A 12,386-nucleotide genomic window follows, 5' to 3' on the forward strand; every position below is an offset into this window, starting at 1 on the left:
TCATGTGTTATCATTGTGCTATCAGTAATCATGTGTTATCATTGTGCTATCAGTAATCATGTGATATCATTGTGCTATCAGTAATCATGTGTTATCATTGTGCTATCAGTAATCATGTGTTATCATTGTGCTATCAGTAATCATTGCCCTTGAAGATTTGGATTGTTTGCTTCTTGGTTTTACTTCCAGATTTTAGTAAATTCCGAAAAGGTGAAACAAATAAGCACTGCTATGTTCAATAAGTGTGAGTCAATTCCCTTAATGGGGTTGTTTGGTTTTGCTTTTGAAAATGTTGATTGCAGAAAAAAATCAATGCACAGGGCATAGTGCTTTAATGGGTGACACTAAGAGTGGCAAGGGAAGGGGGGTGTTCCAGCACTATTCATGCCTCCCTAGTCACTAGATCCAGCTCCTGTGATGAACTGAAAGAATTTGTCAGTGCGCATAGTCCACCACATGCCTCCCTTATAGATTAATTAAGCACTTTGCCCCCCCCCAAACACCATGTGGGTGAACAGAGCAATGTGTGAAGCATGATGAGGGTAAGGGTCTTGTGTGTTGCAGTGTGTGTGGAAGCATGATGAGGGCAAGGGTCCTGTGTGTTGCAGTGTGTGTGGAAGCATGATGAGGGTAAGGGTCCTGTGTGTTGCAGTGTGTGTGGAAGCATGATGAGGGTAAGGGTTCTGTGTGTTGCAGTGTGTGTGGAAGCATGGTGAGGGTAAGGGTCCTGTGTGTTGGTGTGCTAAGGAGCGGACAGGATATAAAGGCTAAAGTAATAGGCAGTGATGTACTGTACTACATAAATACAGTAATTTAAGGAGATAAATACAAAGAAAGAGTGTTCTGTTACATGAGAAGTCAAACTCTTCTCCCTTTTGAAATGTAAAAGGAAAAGGCCAGTTTTGGAAGTGGAATAGAATTAACAGCATTGTGATGTTTGGGAGGAGAGTTAGTAAGAGAGGGAGATCACCAGCGTCCTTCGGTACGCCTTGCTATAAACCGGCTGCTTTTTAAAAAGCTATGGCAAGTTGCTTTTTGACAGGATTTGGATTTGTGACGGGCGCGCATGGATATATTTTATTAAGTTGCAGCTGCACAGACCTTGATGTCATCATACCACCAAGTCAGTCTTGTAAAAAGGCTTTTAGCTAAACTGAGACAGATAAAAACAAAAATGAAGTAAAATATAAAATAAAAGTAAAATAAATAAATAAACACAGGTCTGGGACCAGATGGGGAGCATTAAGCAGGACAAGAAGAGGAGGACGAGTGCTCAAGTTACCTTTAACAATTCCAATTACCGACCTGTCTCTGCCACACCGATGACGTCCAACAGTTCAGTGAGATACAGAACCACATTAAAGCTTTAGCAAATGTTATAACTGCAATCAAAGTCCCATGCCAGGCATTGTCTAGCAGTTTGTTCACCTTAAATTATTCAGAGGTGAAGCTTTTTTTTTTTTTTTTTACGTGTCAGTAAAAGTAAAGAAGCAGCAAAGCTTGCGCAGCCTCGTAATTTTACTGTGTCTGCCGTTTTATGACTGACATTGCAATAAGCAGATTGCCCAGATATTTATGCCATCTGTGGTTTTGCAAGATAATTAAAGGATATAAATTAATCAAGTGCAATTAATTAGAAACTTTATGTTCACAGCAGTACTTCTTTGCATGTATAATTTATATTTATTGATTTATTTTGGATTCCTTAGCCTATGAGATAACAGTGAAAATGCATTAGACAGGAAAAAGCACAATTAGCATGCGAGTGAACCCGGCTGTAATTGATAGATCAGTGTGTGCACATTCTTGGCAAATATGAAGCTTTGTTAACTGTCATAAGCAGTTACGATTGATGACTGATATTTTGCTACATATCTCCCGGCTGATTAATGGTGTTTTTTTAAAGCATCCCCCTTAATGGGAAACTGATAGGCATGTGAAATTTACAGTTTAATCAGGGTATTTACAGTGCGGCCAGCAATCACAAATTGATAGCAGCCCGGGACGGGGCGGCTCTGTGATTTACTTGAAATGTGTGATTGGTTTCATATTATCCATAAGTGCTGCTTGCTCTGATGCTTATTTTTGCAACAACAAATGTGGTTTATCATTAGCGAACTGCTGCTGCTCATGTCATTATTCCTTAAAGAATAGGCTTTTATATTACTCACACAGACACTCACACACAGAGAGAGAACATGACTTTGTAGGTTAGCAGATAATTAGTATTTGCAATGTTTACTAACATTGTTCTGTACAAAAGGAGGCCTGCTGTCTATAACGTACATTATTTAGAACGGGCAACATGCTGTTCACTAGTGGTACTTCACGTATACTGTATTAATGGTTTGGGGTTAATAAATAACCCTAAATCATGTGCTTTTTCCAAGGTGTGAGGGTTGAGAAACCCATCAATAACGACCTCCTGACCAAAGTGACAAAGGCAGTGCATTATGCATGCCTGTGCTCTTGAACACAGCCATGTGGATTCCTTCACCCAACTTGCAGTGGAACACACTGCAAAGCACTTGGTGTGCTCAGCTTGATTATCCAATGCACAATCCCCATGGGGCTGTACTCATCCAGCTTAGACACACACATTCTGGAAGAATAGCTGCAGACACCTGAGCAAAACTGGGAGCAATTTTCTCTATATTATTTAATATATTTGGTACATAACAGCCTTTCAATGTTGCCGTTCTTTTCCTTTTTTAATACTGTATTTAAAAGATTAAACATCGCTATTCTGAAAAGAAATGCTGTCCCAATTCTCAGTGCCAAGGGATGCACAGACCATGCCTCACTGAATAAGTACATTTTTTGGGTGGAACATTTTTGTTTCGTATTTTACACTTAATGCATTTTCATTGCAACTCTTAATAGGAGGAGCTGTATTTTCAGGTGCTGGTGTAGCCCAGGTCCCCAGTGTCCTTGTGTGAAACTCTTATATTCTCAATCAGTGTAGCCAGGCTTTCAACTTCCCATTCTATTACTGGCACAGAAACAAACTGGCATCTGCGGCAGTAGCAAATAAGGAATTGATTTAAATGAATGATCTGCTTTTTCAAAGGTTATGTTTAAATTTCCAAATCCCTGTTCAACTGGTTGTATCGTTAGACCCCGATATTAAGTAAGTAACTCTTTCTTTTACAAGTTTGTGTGCCACTTAACCTCTCTCTGCCCTCAAATAGACATTTAAGCTGTTTTTTAAAAATGTTGTATTATTGAGTTGCTGCAAATACAGTGTATAGCTATATTTTATTGAAATATGCATTTCAGACAAAAGGGGTCGTGCATATGTTGAAAAAAGCCACACATCTTACAATGCAGAAATGCAGCCCAGTGTGTTTCCTCACAGTAATGCTTCCTGCTGTGTCTGTGCACATGCAACCATTTCTAAAGCTTTAAAGTTTCTTTCTCCCATTGATTATATATTTTTGATTGTGGTCCCCACTGTTTCCCCCTCCGTGCCACAACCTACAACCTTTGGGTGCATTCATTCAGATAAACCTGTATTCACTTAAAAGTAATACTTTCTGCCATGGTACAAACCTATGGTATATGCCAGAGGTGTAGAGCACAGTCAGTATTTCTTTAAATCTTGCATTTACTTTTTGACATTCAGTTTAGTCTCATGAAAGATTTGGTATGTTCACCTGTTACCATTTTCCATGAAGTGTCTCTAGTTACTGTGTATTTACATAGTGGTTACTTAGTAAATAGATGCGTCCTTACACATAATTACAATGTTAGCATTCATCGTTACAATGTACTTAATGTGAACATCTTTTTGCACGATATATGCAAGTACACAATTGTATGAGAAAAGGCTTAGAGTTAAGGGTTAGGGTTAGGGTTATGGTTAGGGTTAGGGGAATAGGGTTTGGATTTGGGTTATATCATGCAGACAATTGAAGTACATTGTAACTATGAAGTACATGAAGTACATTGTAACTGTGCATAATCACACTGTAATCTTTTTTAAGGAACACTTTACATTGTGGCTCTAATTACTGTGTATTTACATTGTCGTTTTTAGTAAATACATGTGTACTTACACATAATTACAAGATAATTCTTGGGGGAAAAACTGTAAATAAGTGTCATTTTAGTCTTTAACAAACATTGTATTCCTTACTGTGTGACAAAACACAAGCCCAACAGCTTATTCATCCCAAACATGGGATCTGCCCGAATGTCAAGAGCAGGTTAATCTCTTCATATCAACTTACAGTCAAGCCTTCATATGCAAAGATGAATACAGCTGCACTGTGGTTGGCAATAGAATATTAGGTATTACCATAATCACCATGCTATTGTGTAACTATGACTGGAATAACAAAGCAAATATGGAAATAAACACCCGTAATTATCATGCTCTGTACTTATAATTGCTGTGAGCTGGATGCTGGGAACCTTCACAGCTTACAAAATACAGCTATAAAACGGACCTGCATTTCTGTTGGATTTTTTCACCTGCAATGTCCCTGCTCTTAGAACAGAAGTTATGACCACATATCAGATTGCAGTGTTGCATTTAACCAGACGATTCTGTCAGCCAGGCATTGTCCCTGCATCTTACTGGGAGTACATCTGTTAAAATTTAGTCCATTATCAGAATTTCAGAATAGAGCGTATCTCAAACCTGTTGTGAACGGCTTCTCGCATGACACATGATTCTCCTGCCTACTCCACACCTGTCCACTGACTGAGACTGCCCGATTGTAAAGTAGGCAAAGAAGACAAAATGTCATTTTTTAATTTTTTTTTAATTTATTGCTGAACCAGTACTGTAATTTGGCGGCTGTTTATTGACCAAGACAAATCTGATTTTACTATTCATGTCAATGATGTAAAGTCAGTTCATCGGTATGATTCCGAGGCCTTCATTTAAAGGGTTAATAACTGCAGTAAGCTGACTCGTTGCCTGCCACATTGTTTAGACATCTGTCAATAAGCCAAGTGAGAATGTTAGCGCGGTACCCGACACCTTTCTGCAAAGATCTGACTTCGGAGAATGCAGAAGAAAAAGAAATGGCTATTGAATAATGCAGGGCATATCTATTAGCCTATAAGTAACAGAAACCCTTTGACCTTGCCTCTTACTCTGGAGGTAGATAGTTACAGTGTTTGCAAAGTCTACCCTGCTCCAGAGCCACCCTGAGATAACACACGGCCATGCAATGTTTATTAATAAGAGCATCTACTGATCCCAACCTGATATGGGCCCAGTGTGGGCCACTGAGAGTATAATATATTGACATGGTTGGACTTTTGTATTCTTTAAACCTATGCCTGAGTATCTGATTCCTCTGCAATAGATCCCTGGGGAGGTTGAGCTTCTATTTTTCTGACTTGTGTAGAAGTAAACTGCAAGACCAGCTGGGAGGTCAAATCAATCTCTGCTATTTATTACTTAGAAATGTGACACCTCGTCTTAAATGCTCCATTCCCTTATGATTTAGCCTGAGTTACTGCAGTACATAACAGCCATGTAATATAGAGCTGAAAAGGTTTTTATTTTTTCTTTTACGACCAAATGGAGCCTTTTTTCTCTTTTAAGTAACGATGGATTTATCCACTTTGTGTGCATTTTTATGTAAAGCTTTTAGTGCTGAAGTATGGATCATATGTACAGCACACCTAAATGAAAAGTGAAAGGTAATTACAAGCTGTGCATTTATACAGTGCTGGCAAGAACTACTCAGCCTAGATTATTATTATTTTTTTACCAATCCCTAAAATATTTGATATTTTAATAGTGCCTTAAAATCATGTTTCACAGATTTGTTTTTTAAATGCCCAGTGTTGAAGTTGCCTCAACAATGCTCTCCAATAACTCTTCAATCAGGAGATCTGAAGATCAACAGGTGATCTCTGTTCATGCTGTATTTTTGACTTTTCCTTCTAACCCCAAAGGAGTACAAACACAAATGCAGAGCTTTCTGAGGGTCCTCAAGATCACAAGATCAGGTTTATATTTATATAAATACATTTGTTTAATATTCAGCTGCAAGGGTAGAGTGGTGATTTTCGGCGTGCTGTTGAAAGAGCTGTGTCTGACAAATCATCGATAATCACTGATGTACAGAACTAATGAAAGCAGCATTCGATCTCCTGGGAAGAGAGTCAATACCATTCACGGCATTATTTAAGTCTTCTTCTGCACCCACACTGGTTTTGTCTTTAAAATAATACTAATAATAATACTAATAATAATAATACTACTACTACTAATAATAATAATAATAATAATAATAATAATAATAATAATAATAATAATAATAATAATTACACCCTGTACACCTTGTAAGGTGATTAGAACATTTGCGTGTTCTTTTTCTTTCTTATTTTTCCCTTTTTTATCAATTTGTTTTTCGACGTAATAGGATAAAAAAAAAATGAAATGTACAATTTTGTGATTTTTAAAGAAAAAAAAAAGTCCACTTTGAGCTGTGGTTACATGATGAAAGTTAAAATGTGTTGCAAAACGGTATGATTTATTTAATGAAGAACATAAGCAGCACTGGTGACACTGAAATAAATAATTCAGGCTAATAATCTAGATACAGTCAAGGGCCTTTGAGTAACAACTCCATCCTGGCTTAAGGAATGAAGTCTCTTGTGGAGATCCAGTTTGATAAGGACGAAATGTCCAGAACAGACTCAGTTTTGTTCAGGATTTAAAAGCTGATCATCAGAACTGCTTTCTTCCTGTGTGGGGGTGTTTTATACCCAGAATAACAGCTCTCTCGGATGCCTTCCTGACTCATTGTGTATACAGTACACATCACTGGTTATACTGAATTGAAAGAAATGAAAGCTTTTGAAAATGCACTCTAGTTACTGTAGGTAGATGTCTCCTGATATCCACTCACAAATATCTATTAACCAGCATAGAACATTAAAGATACATATTTTAGAAAAGTGCAATGCATCAGTCAGTATAACAGCACAGCTACCTAGATGTTGATGTGTATATTGTTATAAACCCTCTCTGAGAGGGGATGCCCTAAGGAGCTCTACACAGTGGTTAGGCTGGGCAGTGGACTGACTGTCTGTTGGCTGCATTAGAAGTATTGACATCACTATGTAATGGCATCCACTTGTTGTGACATCATTGGGAGATATTATCGCAGGGTTTAGACATTTGATACAAAGCTCTTGTGTTTAATTAATGAAGAATATTGTGGGATCAATCAATGAGCTGCAGCTGTCAATGCTGAGCTTGGATCCATGCAAAAAGGACTTCAAACATCTTTCATTTTACACCCATTTCAGTGTAATATTTACATATATATGACGTATATGCACACTATCCATAAGTGCGTTTCATTAATAACACTGCAACTGTGTATCAACTGCCCTGTGTCTGTTCATGGGAACACTGTCCCTGATTTTGATAAAATATCAATAGGTCAGGAAGGACAGGGTTATTATTATTTGAACTGTTACTAATGGGCTAATGATAAATGTTACCTCTGCTCCAGAAGTATGTAATTAAAAGAACTGACCTCATTAGATAATGTATATCTTTTTTTGTTTAAGAAACAATTAACATGTTCTGAAATATTATTTTAACAGACAATGTTATCTGTTCTTTGGCTTTCAAACAAATACAATCACTTGCCAGTTTGTGGTGCTTTCCTCTCTCTGGTAGTTTTTGTTTTTTATTATTCCATTCTGTTTTATTTGAAATCCAGATTTTTCTCATTTGGAAAGGTCAGTTTGACCTAACTCAATAGATTTTAAGGGGTAGGAAATTCAGACTGGATTTGGGCCAGGTCAAAAGCAAGCAACATCAATACCTTGGTCTGTATGGAACAGCAAAACAAATAAGGCATGTGCTTGAACTAAAACATTTCAAGGTTATAATAACCAAAACACATTTCAGGAATAATATAAACACATGATAGCCGGCTGTCTGATCATTTAAGAAGTAAGTCTGTTATTGACACAAGTATCTTAGAGACTGGGAAACTGTGGCTTAGGGATCTTCCTGTGCATCGTTATTCATACTTGTAAAATTAATTTGGCAGTAATGTCATAATAACTGTGTGCTAATCCTTGTGATCCCACTGTTTTTATAAGATATTAACCGTCATACATACACAGCTATATTTAATCAAACTAGAGACATAGCAGTAGTAAAGGATATTAAATATGAATTCATTTCTTGACGCATAACAATTACCCCATTCACCCGTCTCAAAGTCTGCAGTTAAATCCACTGAGCCTCTTAGTCTGGAACATCTTCACCTAGCCCCTGCTGAGAAACGAATCTGTAGAATTATGAGTTATTAGAAGTTCATATGACCTTTAAATATTAGGTCAGTAAATAATTAAAGAAACAATAATGCAGTAGCTAAGAGGATTATGTAGACGCTGTTTCAGCGCTGTGTTTGCAGAACAATAATATCTATATAGAAATGTATATAGAACAGCTGTCACAGCACTAAAGGCATTGTGGTACATGTACTCCTGTACCTTCTACAGAAAATCACAGGTAAAAGTACCTGGATGCATGGGGATGAGAGGAATGTGGTCACAATAGCGTTGCATTACTTTTTTGTAAGATCATTATACATTCCTTCTCTGTTCATGCTTACACAAACACACAACACAAAGTATGTGTTTATTCAGATTGAGCAATATTTTTCATACTTAAGATGCAAAAGCTTATACAAGTGACCTGTGGACTGCGCTTGCCTTGAGACATAGCAAAGTGCACTAAGCGCAGGTCATTGTCAAGCAGCCCAGTCTACTACGTGTGTGTAATAGTTTTCATTGCACCAGTTATCTCCTGAGTGTTGGGCTCTGGCTGCAGGGATGTTTGCTTCAGTGGTCAACCTAATAATGTGGTCACAAATCCGCCTACCATTGGTATTTTACAAGAAGCTGAATTTACTCAAAAATCCTATTGCGTGAATCAGGTCTGAAGGTAATTAGATGATTTCAAAACGTAATTTGTGTTTCAAAAGCTGCACATGTTACGTCATTACTCTCAGTGCTAAATGTGTGTTTTTTCATTGTTTTCTGTGCTTAAATAGACCTTTCCAAGTAATTACTCCTACCCCACAAAAAATGTACTGCGGATTTGGACATAAAGCAAAGCTCTATCCTGCACTAATCTGAGCAGCTTTTTAACTCTTCAAAATGGTTCTTAGCTAACTTTCCATTTTCTATTAACTGATTGAATCCTTTTTGTGAATCGCAAATGAAATGTTGAAAATTGAATAGTGGTAACGGCTTCTGCTTTTGCTGCTGCAGGGAGTCTCATTATGAAATCAGGCTGTGGCATTGTGAAAAAATCAACTGGTGTGCCTTGAACTGTTCTGGGGAGGGGGGCAGGCAGGCAGGCCCTGCTGATCCTCATCCAAATATTTCCTAATTCATCCTGATTGCACCCTTTTAATCGCTTTGCGAGTCCAACGCTGGGGATCTCGGTAATAAACTGCTATTTCTTTTTTAATGAAACCTGCTATTCACAATCCCTGTTTCCCATTCATAATGCATTTAGAAGCCATTCAGATCCTCGTCCAGCTCACTATGTTCATTGTATAGCCCATAGCCAGTACATTTATACATTTCTCCAAGGATTAACTGAGGCGTGATTGTCATTTGGGGCTCCTGACATTTATATATATATAAAAATAAGACATCTTCAGAAAATCACGGGTGCCTGATTCTGGTTCTACAAAAAAAGGAAAGAAAGAAAAGAGAAAAGTGCATTTTTTTTCTATTCATTGACTGAGGCTGCCAGGTTATGTGAGGCTGATGCAGTAATAGTTATGAAATGAGTTCAGTCCCCTCATAGTTCAAGCCTTTGCCCCCTAATTGCATTGCAGCAGTTCCTGGTAGATGGAATCCTGTGAAGCGGTGATTGTTTCCACGTTGAGGGGCAGGAGAGCCGGGGCTGGGTTTCTTCCTATGGAATCACACTAGTGTAGGAGGCAGAAAACAATAGCTATCTGCCGCTGCTACCTGATATAAACCTTTGATCAGCCAAATGAATGTTGCTGGCATTTCTTATAGAGTGGAGATTGCTTATCGATCTATATCAAAATATTCATGCTAATCCTGAGCAGCAGAGAGTATTTTCAAGCCGAGTTAATAATCTGATTGCTGCCCTGTCTTGAGCAATTCACTGAGCCGGCAGCTCTAATCAGTCCCGGGTCTTGCAGTCAAATGCACTTTGCTGTTTAAATTTGGACCGCTGACATTGATTGAGGAGTCCTTGTAAAGGTGTAGACAAACCAAATTGTTTGTTCCAGCAGTGTTTTGCCAGAGATCAAGTCCAAAGTAATATGCAATGAATTTGTTCATTACTGGCCGTGGTGAAGAGAGGGATAAAATTTCACCTGAATCATTATTGCCGACATGGGGTGCAGATCAAAGATATATCAGGGCAAGGGAAAGAGACTCCAAAAGCGTGTGCTGGGCTTTGCAGTTTAAGAGTGTATTGAACGCCTTGGAGCTGTCAACTAAAACACAGATGAATGGATTAGTTAAAAAAAAATAAAGAAAAATGCCTTTGTTATTACTTGATTAATATTCCAGGAGGCAGATGGTTTGAAAATTCGACAGAGGTCAAAAGTGAAATAAGTTTGGGGGCCTCATGTTGACCCCCAAGTGGAGAATAGTGTAGTCCACTGCGCAAAAACAAACCCTGCTACACAACTCTTGGCACATGGACACCATTGCAAGCCATTTGGATTGAGTACTCAAAGTAATCCAACAGTAATGTGTTATGTGTTAGATGCCCAGCAGGTGGCACTCGTGTATATACTTACTGGTGTTCACCGGGCAGATTTAATGTCTGTACATGGTAATGCAGTCCTTTACTCCAATAATGATACCAATCCACCTCTCTTCTTGAGTACCCTCAACTAAAATACTGGGAAGTTGTGTCTCATCTAGATTAACAGTTTTAACAGTTTTATATTAAGTGTTTTATTTTATTTAGCATTATTATTATATTATTAATTTTGACAAACATTAACATAGTTATATATTAACATAGTTATATATAGATAAACTTTGCTTAATCCATCCCGATGTGCTAATACTATCATGCAATTATTGCCAAATGAAATCCCTCAAGAAAAAAATATACTCCCGTTGCCAGAAACAGGATATTATCCTGCTGAAGGGTTGAAGGCTAATGTCTTGCCATATGCTTCGTACAGTAATGACTGACGTCTTGTATTGAGGTCTCACAAAGCGCTTTACAAGATAGTGAGGAACAATGCATAACATCTGTAATGTATGTCAAATGTTACAGTTTGATATGCTGTGTATCTAGAGAATCACTTGTCCAATTGGGATGAAACTTGCTCAGGACTTTCTTGAGGATATTCTTTTAGAAACAATGGTGGTGATGGCACGTTGGAATAATGGCACAACTCAATAACTCTGTCTATAATGCCTTATTGATAACTGTCATGTAATCTGTTATAAAGTGTTAATATTAGCCTTGAGGAATGATGGGTTATGGAACCAGTCCCGTTAATGAAAACTGCATCTTCTCTGTCCATTTGTATTGCATAGTTCAAGACCTTTTTTATGTATCCATTTGTTTCTCTTTTATCTAGATTACATATTCATCATCTAAGCATTCCTTCTGTCCATCAAAGAAAACACATTCAACACAGAGACAGTGTAAAATCTTGAGAGGTCCCCTTTGTAATCAATGCCTTCAAGAATCTGTTACATATCAGCATATTATATTATAATTGAGAGCTGTTCCAATTTCAGGGGCTTTCAGTCTCGGCAAAAATGTTAACAGCACAGCATATGAATAATATGAATATCAGAAAGGTTTAAGGCTTGATAGCAAGTTAGACACAAATAGAAGTAAATTAACAGCACTTGATCAACAAACAGCCAAAATAGGAAGGAAAGAACAAAGGAAGGAAAGCAGAAAGAAAGAAAGAAAGAAAGAAAGAAAGAAAGAAAGAAAGAAAGAAAGAAAGAAAGAAAAAGAAAGAAAGAAAGAAACCTAGGTAACCCATATCTGTTATCTGTGCAGCTGTAAAAAGGAAATCTGAAATCGGAGGGTTTTATGTGTTAGGTTGACATTTGGCAGAGTGTGAGATGTTAGGTGTGCATGTCATTAATCATTTCATTTCATTGTCACCTTGTGAGTAAACAACAGTTGTTTGGTGTAAAGGTGGGATTGAATTATGTGGGATTGCTGTACATGGCAGATGGATGTGGTTTCTCTGTATGTATAAATAGTCACAGCTAGCTATTAACATACCCCAGTGCAGATGGCAAATTGTTATAAAATACAGTACATAAAGCAGGAAGCTATAGTTAAGGTTGACACGAGGGTCATTTTGGCTGTTTGATTTACAGTGTATTTAATTTACAGAATAAATATG

Source organism: Acipenser ruthenus, chromosome 20, assembly GCF_902713425.1.
Source record: "Acipenser ruthenus chromosome 20, fAciRut3.2 maternal haplotype, whole genome shotgun sequence".
NCBI classification, from domain to species: Eukaryota; Metazoa; Chordata; class Actinopteri; order Acipenseriformes; family Acipenseridae; genus Acipenser; species Acipenser ruthenus.